Source organism: Stomoxys calcitrans, chromosome 5, assembly GCF_963082655.1.
Source record: "Stomoxys calcitrans chromosome 5, idStoCalc2.1, whole genome shotgun sequence".
NCBI classification, from domain to species: domain Eukaryota; kingdom Metazoa; phylum Arthropoda; class Insecta; order Diptera; family Muscidae; genus Stomoxys; species Stomoxys calcitrans.
In genome coordinates, this window is record NC_081556.1 from 82,058,748 (window position 1) to 82,078,479 (window position 19,732).

The window sequence follows — 19,732 nt, forward strand, 5'->3', positions numbered from 1 at the left end:
ACCGGGCTGAAATAAAGTATTTTAAGAATGGAGTACACCTTACATCCAAACTTAAATTCGTAGACCAATAAAGATCATGTGGGATTCAGATAAAGGCACTTATATTGTTAAACTGTTTGTCAAGTTAGCATGGCATTTCACTAAATGATCTTGAATTGTCCAAAATAAATATTCCAAGGAAACTTTTGTTTCATATAAAGTAAAAGAAGGCGGAGCGGAGCGGGCCCGAGACAGCTAGTTATTTATAAATTTGAATGGATTTCTAACTAAATCATACACAAAGTAATAATACCCTGTACCACAGTAGTGATGTAAATATAGTTACATGGAAACAAATTCTCCCTTCATTTCCTTTAGTTTTTATTTGTTTGTACATTGAAAACTGCTAAATGCAATATTTATTTCGACCTTTACTCGATAAGGTTTTTAATCGGTACTCGTGATCATTCATCCATCCGTCTTTTACATTCCCCCATACAATGTAATCGAACCTGAGAAAATACGTGTTATTCTTCATCGAACATTTCAAGAGTGCGAACCAGAATCATTTCAACACTGTTGAACTTCAATATCAAGTTTCAACCGAAATGAAATTATTAATTTTTTTTGCGATTATGGCATTTATTGCCTCGGTCTCGGCGAAACCTTTGGAAGACAACAAGGTCTCGAACAGCAATGGACAATATCGGCAGGTGAATTGTGCAGAACAAATGCAGTTCTTCCATCCCAAGGCAACGTGTTTCATGAATGACAATGGCGACTTTATGATCATGAATATGGATAAAGAAAAGGAACCTTCAAAGGATGTTTCGGTTCAGCTTGGAAGCACAGAAAGTCCTCAAGTTGTAATTGCATATGAAACTGTTTCGGATACAGGCAGTGCATTTGATAAACAAGATGAAAGCACGCCAATAGCTTCAGAAACCTCAAAACCTGAAAATGCTGTATCTGATCAAGTCACAACTGAAGAAGGAACAGGAGAAGAGAAGGAAACAGATAATTCTGGTGCAATCTTACTTGGTCTACTTGGCTTAGCAATACTAGCTGGTTGAGTACCGCATATTGTCCCTATTGTTTTAGGGGTTAAAGCATTATTCTTACAGTTAAATGAATAAAAGACTTTTACATAAGGCTTTCAGTATATGTTTAGTATGGAATGAGTCACAGATTAACAAAAAATTAACTCTTAATCGTAACATTGAATTTTTTTCTATTGCGCTTGTGAATCAATTCATCTTAAAGAGCTCTGTTCAAATTCGGATGTGTGCTATGCAACCTACTCTAGTTGGGTTGGTATGCAAGCAAAAGGCGTTAAGTGCGGCCGGGTCGAACTTTGGATACCCACCACCTTTCATCATAATCCGGTGAAAAATTCATAATTTATGCCCCCATAGCAGCTATATCGAAATATGGTCCGATTTGGACCAAATTCGGCACAGACATTGGGTGGTCTAAATACAAGTCAATGTTCAATTTTGTGGTACAAAATATTGGTCTTTTTTGTAACTATATCCAAATATAGACCGATCTGAACCATAAACGACACGGATATCGAAAAGCCTATCAGAATTTATAGTGTAAAATTTCAGCCAAATCGGATTATAAATGCGCCCTTTATAGGGCCAAGGCTTTAAATCGAGAGATCGGTCTATATTGCAGCTATATCCAAATCTGAACCGATCTGAGCTAAATTAACGAGGGATGTCGCAGGGCCAAACACAACTCACTGTCCAAAATTTCGGCGAAATCGGGAAATAAATGCGCTTTTTATGGGCCCAAATCCTTAAATCGGGAGATCGGTCTATATTGCAGTTATATCCAAATCTGGACCGATCTGGGCAAAATCGAAGAAATATATAGAGTGGCTTCACACAACTCACTCCCAAATTTCAGCCAATTCAGAAATCAGAGATCAGAAGAATATCGAGGGTCCAAAAACAACTCACTGTCGCAAATTTCGGCGACATCGGACAACAAACCTTAAATCGAAAGATCGGTTTATATATAAGCTATATCCATATATGGACCGATTTCGGCGAAATCTCATTGTCCCAAATATCAGCAAATTCGGATAAGACTTTAAATCAGCGGATCGGTCTAAATGGGAGCTATATCAAGATATAGTCCGATATAGGCCACCTTCTGCATAGCTCGTTCGGATCCTTACCTCTAAGAAGTATTATAACATCGTCTGCGTAGCAGACGGGTTCAAATCCTTCCTCAGCCAGCATCCGTAATAGGTTATTTATGGTGGTCACCCATAGGAGTGCCGATAAAATGCCCCCCTGTGCCACTTTCTCTCTTATATTTATGCCATTGGACACACAATTTATCCACCTGTTCCTAAGCATATGGTTTATCCAATCTCTAAGGAATGGGTCCACCCGGTACTGGTCTAAGGATTGGATCAGTCATGTCGGTCCGCACATTGTTAAAAGCCCCCTCGATGTCAATGCATACCGCCAGTGTATACGTTTTGGTATCGAAGGATTCTATTCTATTTTATGCACAACCTCGTGCAGGGCAGTCTCCACCGACCTTCCCTTGACATTGGCATGCTGTTTGTATTTGAGCAGTTCGCAGGATGTCCTACCCTTTATCATGGTGTCCACAATACGTTCCATGGTTTTGAGTAGTAAAAGGACGTAAGGCTTATGGGTCTGTAGGACTTTGGTCTCGCATAATTTGCCTTGCCAAACATGTTCAGTTTGGGGGATGGGGCTGCCACTCAGTGATTTGTCTCTGAAAATATCTATCACATTTGTGTTTTACTCTAAAATATCTCTTAATTAAGCCTCATATTGCAATTGTCAGCAAATACATGCTGTTTGGGTGGTGTTATGGGGCCATGGTGGCCCCATAGACACTTTTTCTCGAATGTTGATATCAGATTCGTGCTTTACTTCAAAAAAAAAAACTTTCATTTGCAACCCATTTTGATTGCTATGGTCGTAAATTTGACCTGTTTGGGAAGGGGCGGCCCCCTAACAGTTGGTCGTACATTTGAATACCAGATTCGTATTTATTTGAGGCCCATATCGACATGGCCAGTAAATAAGTCCCATTTGGGGGTGTTTTGGGGAAGGGATGGACCCCCAGAATCTTGGTCCAACTTTTGGATATCAGGTTCGTATTCTACTCGCAAATACCTTTCATTTGAGTCCCATATTACCATGGTCGGTAAATATGTTCGATTTAGGGGTGTTTTGGGGTTTAGGGTGGTCCCCCAAACACTTGGTCCGACAATTGGATACCAGATAAGTTTTCTAATCTCAAAATACCTTTCATTTGAGTCCCGTATTGTCGTGATTGGTTAATATACAGATATCAAGAAATTTAGAACCCCATAATGAATAATGGGATCATTATACACCATCTGTGAAAATTTCAAGAAAATTGGTTCAGACGTTTTTGGGTCTTTACGGAACAGACAAACAAACACAAATTCATTTTATATATAAGAAGAAGATACCTCCCTATATATTGAGAGGTGTGCCTTAAAAAGATGCGCAACTTTATTGATCCTGATCCCTCTGACCGTGCTTTGCTCTAAAAGTAAAAAATACTTACCAAAAAAAAAAAGAAAAAAATAGGTTGTCCTTACTAAAACTTCTAGGGGCGCATGACGCAAAATCGGATGATTGACAATTACATCTAAATCAGAATCAATAAAGCCATTTACAATCCTCAATGAATCAAGCGGATAACTTCATTCTACTTGCAGAAGCAGACAAGACAGAGTTTGGTTTCAAAGAGAGAGAGAGAGAGAGAGATTTTACAGTGATTCTAAGAGAGAGCATAAGCTGTGTGACTGGGTCATGTTGTCAGAATGAATGATAAACTAAAATTCATGGGAATATAAACCTGACGGGCAAACAAGAAGCGCACGGCCGAAACTTCGACTGAAACACCATCTCGAAACTGGGTGTATAAAAGAGGAGAAGAAGTGCAGAAGATTGAATCGCTTGAAAATCTTTTCTTATTTCGGCGAGAGGACGATAGCGCTTTAACGGACAACTAACTAATGGCTAACTAAGAAATATCACATATAGCGGCAGCATTAAATGAGACTATGGTCTGCAGAGAATTCGTGCTATTATAACCCATGTGTCTAAGGTACCTCTATCGAAAAAATTATTTAAAGATTTGGTTATATGATTTATAAACATTTGCGAAAAAAACTAACTTTTAAGTATTTATTAAGTCTTTTTATTGTATAAATAGAAAAAAAAACACAGATATTTGATCATCAGTTTTGACGATATTTGAGTTCGATTTTTGTTTTTATTATTAAATTTGATGTTTCTGCGCCTCCTCTAAGATGGCTCCCAAGAGTAAGAGTGCAAATAAAGCTTCTCCCATTTCATCCTCTGGATTTTCTGCGGAAACGGTTGTATCATTGTTGTTGTCCACCGCACTGCTTTCATTCTCGCTTGTTGAAATCACAAAGATTATACCCACTATGGGTACTCTATCAGATTTGTCTTCATTGTCATTGGGCGGGGAAGTAGATTCTTCATTGGCGCTTAAAGGACTTTCGGTGTAGACCTCATTGGATTGTTTCAACAAGTCTTTCAATTCCCTGGCACTTAAAACCTCAGCGCGTAAATCCTCTTCAACCGCGGCACTTCGTTTGAGACGACGAATTTCAACTTTACCTTCCTCATTGAGGGCGGAAGTTGGTCTTACCAGCGTTTCCGACATAATGACAAATTCGCCATTTTCGTTTGTGAAACATTTGGCACTCAGATGCTTAAATTTAAACTTTTCCCCACAATCGGCTTGGACGAAATTTGCTCTCGGTTTGTAATTGGAATCCTCGTAAACTGGTTTGGCCCAAGCCCCTATAAAAAGCAATGCCAATACAGTGGACGACGCAATAGATTTCATATTTAAATATTTTCTATCTTCTCGCTGGGATGTCTGATGTTCAGTGTCAATGTGTTTTAAATTCGTAGACTTTCAATAGAGTACTGATTATATTGCAAACGTTATGGAAATATTTCAATTCGTGGTGATTGCAAGTGGGCCTTAGCCTCACTGATAACACTGAATCTTGGAAAATCCAATTGAAAGAAATTGAAAGCATGACAGATAGACATGTCGTGATGGGATAGTTGACCGCTGTTAAAGCGCAATAAATGGCATGGACGATGATGCAATCGCAGAACGGATTTTTCAGAAAGTAGTTGTAGAAAAGAAAACAATATTTGAAAGTAAGTTTTAAACTATAGTACATTCTTTAAAAAAGTTAAAAAAAATTAAAGGTGTGTGATTTTATTCCAATTTCCATAGGAAGGCTATATTCCTGAGGCAATTCCGAAATATAGCTTCCCTATCCTTTAAAGTGTATGCATATGAATGTAAGTTCTTGATCGGAATGGAGGCCACCATAGCAAAGAGGTTGGCATGTGCGCCTGGCATGAACATCAGAAAAGTTTTTCCGCGGTGGTAATCCCCTCCTAATGCTGGCGGCCTTTATGACGTACTATCCCTTGTAAAAAAAATTCTCCCTTAAAAGCTACTGCGACTCGGCTATAAAAAGTAAGTATCTTATGATTCAGCTTAAAGTCGGACAGCAGTCAGTGATATGTGAGAAGTTTGCAACTGTTCCTCAATATCAAATTCATGGGCATACTTGCAATTTTTTATCATCGCTAAATTCTAAGACGTCCGGCTGTCCATTAGCTGTAATCACTATAAAACCTTTAAAAATTGAGATAATGAACTGAAATTTGGTGCAAATCAGAATTTTTCATACGCATGTTAAACTCTTGAACTATAAAAATCAGATCATATTTAAAGCCCACAAAGAGGCAACGAGATTTCACTAAAATTTGGCACAGCGAGTTGCACTAGACACCAAAATCGCTGAACTTTTAAACAAGCAGTAAATTGGAACTGTCGATACCGAACACAGTACACATCGTACCATATTTAAGGTCATAGGCCCACAAAATATGTTTTTATACCCCCCCCCCCCACCATAGGGTGAGAGTATACTAATTTCGTCATTCTCTTTGTAACACCTCGATAAATGCGTCTCGGACCCCATAGAGTATATATATTCTTGATCGTCGTGACATTTTAAGTCGATCTAGCCATGTCCGCCCTTCTGTCAAAAGCACGCTAATTTTCGAAGGAGTAAAGCTAGGCGCTTGAAATTTTGCACAAATACTTTTAATTAGTGTCGGTCGGTTGGGATTTTAAATGGGCCAAATCGGTCTATGTTTCGATATAGCTGCCATATAAACCGATTTTGGGTCTTGAATTCTTGAGCCGTTAGATGGCGCATTTCTCATCCGATTTGGCTGAAATTTTGCACATGGTATCACTTCCAACAACTGTGCTAAGTATGGTTTATAACCTGATATAGCTGCCATATAAAACGATCATGGGTCTTGACTTCTTCAGCTTTTAGAGGGCGCAATTCCTATCCCATTTGGCTGTAGTTTTGTACGTGGTGTTTTGGTATCATTTCCAATAACTGTGCTTAGTATGATTCAAATCGGTCCATACCCTGGTATAGGTGCCATATAATCCGATCTTGGATCTTGACTTCTTGAGCCGCTAGATGGCGCAATTCTCTTCCGATTTGGCTGACATTTTTTATGAGGTGTTTTGTTTGTTTTTATGCACAGAATCTATACTTTTACAGTTTTTTTTCTGGTCAAATATCTCAAACTACCTTTCATTGTTAAATAGAACTTTTTTTAAAGAAACTTATTTATTTTCGTATTTTGTATAGCTACTAAATTTGATGGCTGACACTAGAAGATTTTTAAATCAAATACTTTTGTAAACATTTTGACTGTACATCCTACCACCTCCACGGCACCCACCACTACAAGTAGCGTTTGCTTGACTTTAATGATTTTTATACCCACCGCCGAAGGATGGTAATGGATATATATATAAAGTATATATATTCTTGATCAGCGTAAAAATCTAAGAGGAACTAGCCATGTCCGTCCGTCTGACCGTCTGTCTGTTGAAATCACGCTACAGTCTTTGAGATATTGTGCTGAAAATTTTAACAGTTTTTTTTTCTCTGTCCATAGGCAGGTTAAGTTCGAAGATGGGCTAAATCGGACTATATCCTGACATAGTCCCCATATAGACCGATTCGCCGATTTAAGGTCTTAGGCCCATAAAAACCACATTTATTATCCAATTTTTCTCAATTTTAGGACAGTGAGTTATGTTAAGTCACTCGATATCCTTCTTCAATTTGGTCTAGATCTGTCCATATTTGGATGTAGTTGCCATATAGACCAATCGAGGTCCCATAAAAGGCGCATTTATTGTCCGATTTCGCCTGAATTTGGGACAGAGAGTTGTGTTAGGGCCTTCGACAACTTTCTTTAATTTGTCCCAGATAGGTCCAGATTTGAATATAGCTGCCATATAGACCGATCTCTCGATTTAAGGTTTTGGGCCCATAAAAGGTGCATTTATTGTCCGATTTCGCCGAAATTTTGGACAGAGAGGGTTGTGTTAGGGTCTTCGAAAACCTTCTTCAATTTGTCCCAGATCGGTCCAGTTTTGAATATAGCTGCCAAATAGACGTATCTCTCGCTTTAAGACCTTGGGCCCATAAAAGGCGCATTTATAATGCGTTTTCGCTGAAATTTGACACAGCGCCATATGTTGGCATCTCTATCGTATATGGTTGGGATCGGCCTATATTTGGATATAGCTACCAAATACCAATATTTTGTTCTACAATATTGAACAATGACTTGTACGTATTAAACCACTCAATGTCCGTGCTGAGTTTGGTCCATATGACCATATTTCGATGTAGCTGTTTTGGGGGCATACATTATACATTTTCATTGGATTACGATAGTTGGTTTACATATATACCCGAGGTAGTGGGTTTCCAAATTTCGGCCCGGCCGAACCTAATGCCTTTTTACATGTTTCATTTCTGGAAGTCTAAACTGAGCACACGGTCCGATTTATTTTGAATTCTAAGCATTATTCGAAAACACTTTTCTACCCAAATATTTAGCTTCGAATGGGAAATATATGTCCAATTTTTTTCATGGGGAACCGCTTCACATACAACAATCAAACTACTACAGCAACTACAATCAAAAACATTACGCAAAATTGCAGGTGCACCATACTACATAACTAATAAGCGACTACACGAGGAATTAAATATAAAAACTGTCCAGGAAGAAGTATTGTCACAACTCCAAAATTATAAATTGAGAATTCAACAACATCCAAACCCACTAGCAACAAACCTGATGAGGAACACTGAAACATTTAAGCGGCTCAAAAGAAAAGCACCGCAAGACCTACTGTAAATTTTTAACTCCACTTTAATGATGCATAAATAAATTTTATACGTGGGCCAACCACTGGGTTGGCACCATTAGTAATTATAATATACAAAATAATGTCGATAATAATGTAAATATCTATACTAAGATAGAAAGCATTAATAAAAATGAATTAAAAAAAAAAAAAAAAAAAATTTTTTTCATATAAGGAGCAACTTTTTTGTTCACACTTTACTCGGTAAATATGACCTTTCTGAGAACGAATATACAACAAATCATAATTTTAAAGAGTGGTAATTTCTTCGTCCTCAAAGGGTTAAATGTGATTACCCGGAATTTGGTAACAGGATTCTCTTTTGGAAATTTCGGGTTGATTGGCTAAATGTATCTTAAATAGTGTGAATTTTATCACTATGGTTCAAAGTGACAGAAAGGTAATAATTTCAAAAATTCTCTTTTATACGATTAACATTGCTAATAAGATGCAAATTTTGTCCATGAAATTTATGCTAAGGAACAGGGGCAAACTTCTCACATATCAATGAGTGCAGTTCGATTCAAGTTTAATAGCCGAGTTCGAGCGGCGTGCCGCAGTACGACACGTCTTTGGAGAGAAGTTTTACGTGGCAAAGTACCTCACAAATGTTGCCAGCATTACGAGGGGAAAATCACCGCTGAAATTTTTTTTCTGATGGTCTGATTCGACATCTCTGCGCTACGACGGCTATTAAGATACAACCCCAAATCGCAGATCGTTTTGAAGTTCATTTGGCAGCCAAACAATGTTATTGCAACTTTGGAGATATGGTCGAACGAAATATTCATTCTCAGTGCATGAATATCTATCAAGGCTTTTGGAAATAGTTGTAATAGCTTTTTACACATTATGGCATTGTTTGATGTTCAAAATACCCCAATTACAATATGTTGAATTTTTAATAGAAAATCTTCTACAATAATTGTCCATATTTTCATTAATACCTCCGCTGTTCTGAGCATGTTTTTGATTTTAAATCACCGATACAAACAATCGATTTAGTTATCTGAATTTAAGTCGAATTATAAAACTGTTTCTAGTTTTCACATCACAAAATTCGAAGTGAAGAAAAAAAAATGATTGACTTTTTTAATGATAACGTTTGTTTTTCTTCTCTTTTAGATGGTTGCAATGATTTCAATTATTTATGAATATAATTGTTTATTCTCGGTTGACTTGGTTCAAAAGGAGGTCAGACAAGATTATTCTGAGCGTTTTCCCATTAAAAATTTTCTTAGAGTTTAATGTTTAAATGTCTATAATCTGTTGTTTTTGATTTGCTGAATTTTTATGGTTTTCATAGCTTCATTGTTTGGAAGGTTTATGTTATGGATCAGATTTTTATTTAACCATTTAAAATGAATCAAATGGTAAGCTAATGGCCATGTTTATGGCAGAGGTTTACAATTACTGAAAAAGGAAAAAAACAAGTAAAAGCGTGCTAAGTTCGGCCGGGCCGAATCTTATATACCCTCCACCATGGATCTCATTTGTCGAGTTTTTTTCCCGGCATCTCTTCTTAGGCAAAAAAAAAGGATAAAAGAAATGATTTGCTCTTCCATTAGAGCGTTATCAAGATATTGTCCGGTTTGGACCACAATTAAATTATATGCTGGAGACCTGTGTAAAATGTCAGCCAATTCGAATAAGAATTGCGCCCTTTGGGGGCTCAAGAAGTAAAGTAGAGAGATCGATTTATATGGGAGCTGTATCGGGCTATAGACCGATTCAGACCATAATAAACACGTATGTTAATGGTCATGAGAGGATCCATCGTACAAAATTTCAGGCAAATCGGATAATAATTGCGCCCTCTAAAGGCTCAAGAAGTCAAAATCCCACGTCGGTTTATATGACAGCTGTATCAGGATATGCATCGATTTCTCCCGTGCTTGGCACAGTTGTTGGAAATCATAACAAAACACCTCATGCAAAACTTCAGCCAAATCGGATAGGAATTGCGCCCTCCAGAAACTCAAGAAGTCAAGTCCCCAGATCGGTTTATATGACAGCTATATCAGGTTATGAACCGATTTAAACCATACTTGGTAAATTTGTTGGATATCATAACAAAAATTTCATTCAAAGCGGATAAGAATTGCGCCCTCTAGGGGCTCAAGAAGTCAAGACCCAAGACCGGTTTATATGAAAGCTATATCAGGTTATGGACCGATTTGAACCATACTCAACACAGATGTTGGAAATCCTAACAAAACCCCTCATGCAAAATTTCAGCCAAATCGGATAAGAATTGCGTCCACTAGTGGCTCGAAAAGTCATGGACCGACATGACCCATTTATAATCCCAACTGACCCAAACTAATAAGAAGTATTTGTGCAAAATTTCATGCGGATAGCTTTACTCCTTCGAAAGTTAGCGTGATTTCGACAGACAGACCGACGGATGGAAGGACATGGCTAGATCGACTTAAAATGTCATCATGATCAAGAATATATACTCTATGGGATCTTAGACGAATATTTCGAGGAGTTACAAACAGAATGACGAAATAAGTGTACCCCTATCCTATGGTGGAGGGCATAAAAAAAAAAAACATTTTTATATGTGAAGTTCTCATTTTACCAGGGACGGTTTCGAGCGGATTGTTTCAGCATCTGCTCTTACTTAAATAGTGAATGTCTGTGGTTATTGATAAGGCATTGCGAGTTATTGATGCCCTTTCTGTATTTTCGTTAAAGGTGCAGAATTAAACCATGGATGTTGACGGGCACTGCTTCAAATTTCAGGAAAAAGGGCGAATTCTGATATTGACTGTAACTGTTATGAGTGCTAAGGGATCTCTTCCAAGTTTAGTAAATTTTGGGTAAGAAATGCGGCTTTTTTGTTGAATGCATTCAATCGGAATACATGGCTATGTGGCAGCTGCATACAAGTTTTGTAGATCTGGTCCATATTCAGATGTTGAGGGGCCCAGGCAACTCACTGGCGAAAATTGCTCGCATTTCTTTGCTCAACACTAAAATCGGACGCACATGCTTAGATCGTCTATGCAACGACGGTGTGAAATGTGTACTTTGATGTGTTGCAAATGGAAAGGCAGAATGGCCAACTCTTCGGTGATGGATATAAAAACATATAAAGCATTTTTGGCTAGTAAAACATTTGGTAGGTTTTCAGCAGATTTGGTAGGATTTTTCTTAAATTTTTGTAGGACATAATTTTCTTGATTGGCAACACTGGTAAGCGATGCATGAACAATTCGTAAATTCCACGTCTTTTCATAGATGGTCCGCTGGGCTAGTAATCCCCAATTGTACAAATTCTCATTACTTTGAAGAAATAAAAGAAGGAAAATACGTACTCCATTCAACCCTCCAACGGTTGAGTCGTCAGTTATCTTTAAACGAAGTACCAAGTCCACATGAAAACGCATTCTTTTTACATTGTTTTTGTTATACCCACCACTGAAGGATGGGGGTATATTAATTTTGTCATTTCGTTTGCAACACATCGAAATATCCATTTCCGACCCTATAAAGTATATATATTTTGATTAGCGTAAAAATCTTACACGATCTAGCCATATCCGTCCGTCAGTCTATTGAAATCACGCTACAGTCTTTACAAATAGAGATATTAAGCTGAAACTTTGCACAGATTACTTTTTGTGTCCAAAAGCAGGTTTAGTTCGAAAATGGGCTATATCGGACTATATATTTATATAGCCCCATATAGATCGTTGCGTCGATTTAGGATCCTAGGCCCATAAAAGCCACATTTATTATCCGATTTTGCTGAAATTTGGGACAGTGAGTTGTATTGGGCCCTTCGACATCCCTCTTCAGTTTGGTCTAAATCGGTCAGATTTGGATGTAGCTGCCATATAGACCGATCCGCCGATTTAGGGTCTTAGGCCCATAAAGCCACATTTATTATCCGATTTTGCTGAAATTTGGGACAGTGAGTTGTATGTATTAGGCCCTTCGACATCCCTCTTTAATTTGGCCAGATCTCTCGATTTAAGATTTTGGGCCCATAAAGGCGCATTTATTGTCCGATGTCGCTAAAATTTGGGACAGTACGTTGTGTTAAGTCCCTCGTCATATTTTTGCAATATGGCACAAATCGGTCCAGATATGGATATAGCTGTCATATAGATCGATCTCTAGATTTGAGGTTTTGGGCCCATAAAAGGCGCATTTATTGTCCGATGTTGCCGAAACTTGAGACAGTGAGTTGTGTTAGGCCCTTCGACATACTTCTGCAGTTTGGTCTAAATCGGTCCAGATTTGGATGTAGCTGACATATAGACTGATCTCTCGATTTAAAGTCTTGTCCCCATACAAGGCGCATTTATAATCCGATTTCACTGAAATTTGACACAGTGACTTATGTTAGGCTTTTCGACATCTTTGTCGTATATGGTTCAGATCGGTTTATTTTTAGATATAGCTACTTAAAAGACCAATATTTTGTTATACGCAATTGAACAATGACTTGTACTTATTAGTATTTGGTCCAAATCAGAATATATTTCGATATAGCTGCTATGGGGCATAAGGTATGTATTTTACACCGGATTTTGACGAAAGGTGGTTTGCATATATTCCCTAGGTGGTGGGTATCCATAGTTCGGACCGGCCGAACTTAACATCTTTCTAGGCTGAACAGAACACCGCATGCAAATTTCAGCCAAATCAGACAAATTTGCGGCTTGTAACGACTCAAAAAGTCAAATCTGGAAATCGGCTGATATTGGAGCTATATCAGGTAATAGACTGATTTGAACCGTACTTGACACAGCTGTTGGTCATAAGTCATAAAAAACATTACATGCAATTTTTTACATGCAATTTCAGCCAAATCGGAGAAAAATTGCGGCTTCCAGGGGCTCAAGAAGTCAAATCGGGAAAGCGGTTTATAAGGGAGCTATATCTAAATCTGAATCTATATGGCCCATTTACATTCCCCAATGACCTACATCAATATTAAGTATCTGTGCAAAAGTTTCAGCGGCTAGCTTAACGCGTTTGACCGCTGTCGTGATTTCGACAGACTGACGGATGGACGACTCAGAATGTCGAGACGATCAAGAATATATATACTTTATGGGGTCTTAGACGAATATTTCGATGTGTTACAAACAGAATAACTCGATAAGTAAATCCCTATCCTATGCTGGTGGCAGCTGCTTTCACTCCATAACGCAGTGACCGTCGATGAGCAGTTATTATCATACAGAGACCGCACCCGCTTCACACAATACATTCCTTCAAAGCCTGCTAAGTACGGTATAAAGATATGGTGGTTGTGCGACTAAAAATTATTTTGTCCTGTCAAAGCAATGATTTACTCTGGGAAATTGCCTGACCACACACAGAGGTGAATCAAAGGCAGAATTTTGTACTTCAACTTTCCGAGAGATATTTGAATACAGGCCGTTCAATTTGTTCACAACTTTGGATTTGCCGCGTACTTTGGTCAGGAAGAAAATGTTGGAACAGTGCTCTCGATTAAGTCATGTGTGCCTTGGGAATTCCAAAAAAATCATACGAGTCCTGTCAACAGCACATTCTTCGGATTAAACGAAGGCGATATAGCCGTTTGCTATTTTGGATTAAAACGCCTACAAATAAGGCGTCAATTCAATGGACCAGATGCTTGGCACATATACATGCCAGCGCTCAACATACCGCTGGCCATTGGCCATGTTTTATAATATGGTGGACATTGCTGCATTTATTTCATACAACGAGATGAAGCCAATAAAACGAAGAGACCGACGATGCTCACTCCTACTGATGCTGACAAAATAATTGGCACTACCAAACATAGAGGAACGAGCGCTGAACAACCGCATAACCGAATATCCAAGGATTCGGAACGCAATGGAAGCATTTGATGTAAAGGTAAGGAAAAAGAATTCTAATGTTGAAAAGCAGAATAACTACATAGTTTTTTTTTTTTTAGATATTATCAAGAAGGAGCTGCACCATCGTTTGCGTCTAGAACAAACAGACCGTCGTGTCGCCTATGCCGTTCTGTGTACGGAAGGCAGCGGAAAACAAGGGCCTTATGCCATTCAGGAATGGCTTACAATCTAGATTGTGCAGAATATTGAACACTTATGCATCGATGCTACACCTGCACAGATAATATGTTGGACGAGGTACAATTTACCCAACAATAGTTTTTTAGGCTTTTTACATACGGAGGCCACCGTATCTCAGAGATTAGCATGTCCGCCTATGACGCTGAACGCTTGGGTTCGAATCCTGGCGAGACCATCAGAAAAAATTTCAACGGTGGTTTTCCCCTCCTAATGCTGGCAACATTTGCGACACGCCGTTCGGACTAGGCTGTAAAAAGGAGGCCCCTTATCATTGAGCTTAAACTTATATCGGGCTGCACTCATTGATATGTGAGAAGTTTGCCTCTGTTCCTTAGTGGAATGTTCATCGGCAAAACAAAAAAATAATATTGGGTTGACGTTGACAAATTTTTTCAACGGCTTGTGACTCTGTAATTGCATTCTTTCTTCTGTCAGTTATCAGCTGTTACTTTTAGCTTGCTTTAGAAAAAAGTGCGCGAAATTTTGTTTACATTTGTTTGTTTGGCGTCAATTTTAATATGGAGCCCACAAAGGAGCATTTTGGTCATATTTTACTTTATTATTTTCGTAAAAGAAAAAACGCGGAGCCTTAAAAGGAAGACAGTGTCACAATTGGTTTCGCAAATTCCGTTCTGAAGTTTTTTCCCTTAAAGATGAGCCACGTTCAGGTCGGCCAAATGAAGTTGATGATGACCAAATCAAAGCATTAATCGAATTGGATCGTCATGTAACTGAGCGTGAGATAGGAGAGAAGTTAAATATACCAAAATCAACCGTTCATTATCACATAAAAAGTCTTGGACTGTTGAAAAAGCTTGATATTTGGGTACCAGATGTATTGAAAGAAATTCATTTAACAAACCGAATCAACGCTTGTGATATGCACCTTAAACGCAATGAATTCGATCCGTTTTTAAAACGAATCATAATTGGAGATGAAAAATGGATTGTTTACCACAACGTTAGTCGAAAACGATCATGGTCCAAGCATGGTGAACCAGCTCAAACCACTTCAAAGGCTGATATCCACCAGAAGAAGGTTATGCTGTCTGTTTGGTGGGATTGGAAGGGTGTGGTATATTTTGAGCTGCTTCCAAGGAACCAAACGATTAATTCGGATGTTTACTGTCAACAATTGGACAAATTGAATACAGCCATCAAGGAGAAGCGACCAGAATTGGCCAATCGTAAAGGTGTCATATTCCACCAGGACAACGCTAGACCGCACACATCTTTGGTCACTCGCCAAAAACTGAGTGAGCTTGGCTGGGAACTTTTGATGCATCCACCATATAGCCCTGACCTTGCACCATCAGACTACCATTTATTTCGATCTTTGCAGAACTCCTTAAATGGTAAAACTTTCGGCAATGATGAGGCTATAAAATCGCACTTGGTTCAGTTTTTTGCAGATAAAGGCCAGAAGTTCTATGAGCCTGGAATACTAAATTTGCCAGGAAGATGGCAAAAGGTTATCGAACAAAATTGCAATTATATATTTGATTAAAGTTCATTCTAATATGTAATTATACCCTCCACCATAAGATGGGGGGTATACTAATTTCGTCATTCTGTTTGTAACTGCTCGAAATATTCGTCTGAGACCCCATAAAGTATATATATTCTTGATCGTCGCGACATTTTATGTCAATCTAGCCATGTCCGTCCGTCCGTCTGTCTGTCGAAAGCACGCTAACTTCCGAAGGAGCAAAGCTAGCCGCTTGAAATTTTGCACAAATACATCTTATTAGTGTAGGTCGGTTGGTATTGTAAATGGGCCATATCGGTCCATGTTTTGATATAGCTGCCATATAAACCGATCTTGGGTCTTGACTTCTTGAGCCTCTAGAGTGCGCAATTCTTATCCGATTGGAATGAAATTTTGCACGACGTGTTTTGTTATGATATCCAACAACTGTGCCAAGTATAGTTCAAATCGGTCCATAACCTGATATAGCTGCCATATAAACCGATCTTGGGTCTTGACTTCTTGAGCCTCTAGCGTGCGCAATTCTTATCCGATCAGAATGAAATTTTGCACGACGTGTTTTGTTATGATATCCAACAACTGTGCCAAGTATGGTTCAAATCGGTCTATAACCTGATATAGCTGCCATATAAACCGATCTTGGGTCTTGACTTCTTGAGCCTCTAGAGTGCGCAATTCTTATCCGATTGGAATGGAATTTCGCACGACGTGTTTTGTTATGATACCCAACAACTGTGCCAAGTATGGTTCAAATCGGTTTATAACCTGATATAGCTGCCATATAAACCGATCTTGGGTCTTGACTTCTTGAGCCTCTAGAGTGCGCAATTCTTATCCGATTTGAATGAATTTTTGCACGAAGTATTTCGTTATGATATCCAACAACTGTGCCAAGTATGGTTCAAATCGGTCCATAAACTGATATAGCTGTCATATAAACAGATCTGGGGATTTGGCTTCTTGAGCTTCTAGAGGGCGCAATTCCTATCCGATTTGGCTGAAATTTTGCATGACGTATTTTATTTTTACTTTCAACAACTGTGTCAAATAAGGTTCAAATCGGTTCATAACCTGATATAGCTGCCATATAAACCGATCTGGGATCTTGACTTCTTGACCCCTAGAGGTCGCAATTATTATCCGATATGCCTGAAATTTTGTACAATGGATCCTCTCATGACCATCAACAAACGTGTTTATTATGTTCTGAATCGGTCTATAGCCCGATACAGGTCCCATATAAATCGTTCTCTCTATTTTACTTCGTGAGCCCCAATGGGCGCAATTCTTATACGAATTGGCTGAAATATTACACAGGTCTCCAACATATAATTTAATTGTGGTCCGAACCAGACCATATCTTGATATCGCTCTAATAGCAGAGCAAATCTTTTCTTTTATCCTTTTTAGCCTAAGAAGAGATGCCGGGAAAAGAACTCGACAAATGCGATCCATGGTGGAGGGTATATAAGATTCGGCCCGGCCGAACTTAGCACGCTTTTACTTGTTCATTCTAATAAATAATATGTAACCTGATATAGCTGCCATATAAACCGATCTGGGATCTTGACTTCTTGACCCCTAGAGGTCGCAATTATTATCCGATATGCCTGAAATTTTGTACAATGGATCCTCTCATGACCATCAACAAACGTGTTTATTATGTTCTGAATCGGTCTATAGCCCGATACAGGTCCCATATAAATCGTTCTCTCTATTTTACTTCGTGAGCCCCAATGGGCGCAATTCTTATACGAATTGGCTGAAATATTACACAGGTCTCCAACATATAATTTAATTGTGGTCCGAACCGGACCATATCTTGATATCGTTTTAATAGCAGAGCAACTCTTTTCTTATATCCTTTTTTGCCTAAGAAGAGATGCCATGATAAGAACTCGACAAATGCGATCCATGGTGGAGGGTATATAAGATTCGGCCCGGCCGAACTTAGCACGCTTTTACTTGTTTTTTTTTTTTTTTTTTGGTCTTAAAATCTTATTGAGATTCCATTATAGGATATTGTCCGGATTTAGACCATTGTTTAATGTTTTCTATTCAAAGAATAGTATAGCAAAAAACATTTATAAGTCAGCAAAAAGTGTATTGTTGCTAGAAGCATTTGACTGGTTTCCTGTATCGCGATTTCATTTTCGGCTAAGAAATTGGATTTTAATAAGGGAAGTAAGATTTCATTTGTCTTCTATTGCGCTTATGAATCAAGTCATCTTAAAGAGCCCTGTTTTAATTTAGATGAGTGTTTCACAACTTACTCCAGTTGGAATGGTTGTACAGCACCATGATTCATTTGACATCTCCTACTGATGTTTTTTCTCGGTCGAAAATGAAATCGCGATACAGGAAACCAGTCAAATGCTTCTAGCAACAACACACTTTTTGCTGACTTTTAAAGGTTTTTTGCTATGCTATACTTTGAATAGGAAGCATCAAACAATGGTTAAAAGCCGGACAATATCCTGCAATGGCAGGCAAAGTTTTGTAAATATCGGAATATACTGCTACAAGCATAATATACCATATCGGATAAAAGATATATATGGGATCTATGTCTAAACTGGATCGATTTTGATGAAATTTTGCGGACAAATTGAGACATCAAATCAGAAATCTGACGCACAAGTTTGTGAACACAATAGGCCATATCGGATAAAGGATATATGGGAGCTATATGTATAACTGGACCGATTTTGATGAAATTTTGCGGGCAAGTTGAAACGTCATCTTTGTAAAGATCGAATGAAAACTTTGGTTGCTATAGCAATAATAGCTCACATCGGATGAAAGATATGTATTGGAGCAATAGCTAAATCTGGAACGCGTTTTTCCCAAAGTCAACAGGGTTCGTCCTTGAGAAATGGCATGTGCAAAATTTTATTGTAATTGGACAATAAATGCGACCTGTACCTTGATTACAAGAATACATGGACAGACAGACGGACATAGCTAAATCGAATCAGGAAGTAATTTTTACTTAACAATTGGTCTAGCTCGTCTCCTTCTTAGCATTGCAAACAAATGCACAAAATTATAATACCCTGTTACAAGATTGTGGTGTAGGGTATAAATACGAACAAAAAGTTAAACGATATTAAACACATGTTAGGCCTTTGACGAAGTCATTGTTCGGTGTCCGATAGCTTATTAGCACATCGGTTAAGCAAACAGAGGCTCAGTGGATCAAAACCCGACGAAGGCAAATTAAGTTTTCGGAAATGTAAAAATAAAATTCTCATTTTAAAAGTAGATTTTCGGAGATTCTAGTCTAAAAAAAAAAAATTATTATGTTGTCTCTCTTAAATAAAATTTGGCAATATTGTTTTTTTTTGTTGTCCTACACGCTCAAAACCATTTTCGGAGTACGGCTTTTGGATATGAGAAGGGAAGGTTTTATATTGTTGGACACGTCTTTGAAATACGAAGGTGAAGGGAAGGTCTTTGGCATGTCTTCTGTCACCAAAATAAGCAGCTTTTTCTTTTTCCAATGCGTTTGTGCAATAGCGATGGATTTCTGGTCCACACAACTACAATACTTCCATGTTATACACATACACTTCGGGTGTCCAGGTTCAAATCGCGGCCGGGATCCGTCGAACCTCACCTTCAGGAAATTTCGCCCTCTTGTTTTTTGAATTTTTTAAAATTTTAATTTTGTTCACAGTGTAACTTTTATCTTTAACCATGTTTGGTACACAATCAAAGGCATAACACTCTTCTAAATCTAGAATGATTCAATTCAATCAGATCAATTAAGGCATGAGTAAAGTTGTGATATTATTTCCCACTTTTTGTGTAATTTTACCATTTGGCTACGTTT

At 38.2% G+C, this 19,732-nt stretch overlaps 1 long non-coding RNA gene across 1 annotated transcript; it reads left to right on the forward strand.

Moving 5' to 3' along the window:
• The first annotated feature begins 5,222 nt into the window (after positions 1 to 5,222).
• On the forward strand, positions 5,223 to 9,596 carry LOC106088455 (uncharacterized). The gene is made up of 2 exons (XR_001221451.2): positions 5,223 to 5,544; positions 9,457 to 9,596. It is a non-coding gene; the product is annotated as an uncharacterized LOC106088455 (long non-coding RNA).
• The last annotated feature ends 10,136 nt before the right edge of the window (positions 9,597 to 19,732 follow it).